Below are 1,449 nucleotides of genomic sequence, written 5' to 3'. Positions count from 1 at the left end.
TGAAACAGGGCATGCGACTGCTCAAACTTCATGAAAACACATCAGAAGCTCAAAGAATTCTGCTCGAACTTCAAATTGTCTTTCCGAAATTTTGACCAGGACCGGCTTCAGGGGTCCAAATGGGGAGAGCAAAGGCCATATCACCAATAGAAATAAAACTGGGCAGTGGGCATGCGACTGCTCAAACTTCATGAAAACACATCAGGATCTCAAAGAACTCTGTTTGAATTTGAAATTGACCTTCTGAAATATCAACCAGGGCCTGATTCAGGGGTGAAAATATGGAGAGCGGGCTGCTGAAACATCATGAAAACACATCAGGAGCTCAAAGTATTCTGATTGAACTTGAAACTGCTCTGATACAAATTTCAGGAATTTCTCCGGAAAATACTCCAGGAATTCCTCTAGAAATTCCTCCAGGAATTCCTCTAGAAGTTCCTCCGGGAATTCCTCCAAAAGTTCCTCCAGGAATTCCTCCGGAAGCTCCTCCAGGAATTCCTCCGAAAGTTCCTCCAGGAATTCCTCCGGAAGCTCCTCCAGGAATTCCTCCGGAAGTTCCTCCAGGAATTCCTCCGGAAGTTCCTCCAGGAATTCCTCCGGAAGTTCCTCCAGGAATTCCTCCGGAAGTTCCTCCAGGAATTCCTCCGGAAGTTCCTCCAGGAATTTCTCCGGAAGTTCCTCCAGGAATTCCTCCGGAAGTTCCTCCAGCAATTCCTCCGGAAGTTCTTTCAGGAATTCCTCCGGAAAATCCTCCAAGAATTTCTGCCGAAGTTCCTCCGGAAGTTCCTTCAGAAATTCCTTCGGAAATCCCTCCAGGAATTCATTCGGAAATTCCTCCAGGAATTCATTCGGAAGTTCCTCCAGGAAATCTTATAGAAGTTCCTCCGGAAGTTCCTCCAGGAATTCCTCCGGAAGATCTTTCAGGAAATCCTCCGGAAAATCCTCCAAGAATTTCTGCCGAAGTTCCTCCGGAAGTCCTTTCAGGAATTCATTCGGAAATTCCTCCAGCAATTCTTTCGGAAATTCCTCCAGGAATTCATTCGGAAGTTCCTCCAGGAATTCATTCGGAAGTTCCTCCAGGAAATCTTATAGAAGTTCCTCCAGGAATTCATCCGGAAGTTTTTCCGGGAAACCCTATGGAAGTTCCTTCATGAATTCCTCCATGAATTCCTCCATGAATTCCTCCGGAAGTTCTTCCATGAATTCCTCCGAAAGTTCCTTCATAAATCCCTCGGGAAGTTCCGCCATGAATTCTTCCGGAAGTTCCTCCAGGAATTCATCCAGATGTTCCCACAAGAATTTTCCTCAAAGTTCCTTCAGGAATTTCCCGGAAGTTCCTCCAGGAAATCCTATAGAAGTTCCTCCAGGAATTCATCCGGAAGTTTTTCCGGGAAACCCTATGGAAGTTCCTCCAGGAATTCCTCCATGAATTCCTCCGGAAGTTCTTCC

Source organism: Armigeres subalbatus, chromosome 1 (assembly GCF_024139115.2).
Source record: "Armigeres subalbatus isolate Guangzhou_Male chromosome 1, GZ_Asu_2, whole genome shotgun sequence".
NCBI classification, from domain to species: domain Eukaryota; kingdom Metazoa; phylum Arthropoda; class Insecta; order Diptera; family Culicidae; genus Armigeres; species Armigeres subalbatus.
This window is presented reverse-complemented; position numbering follows the sequence as displayed.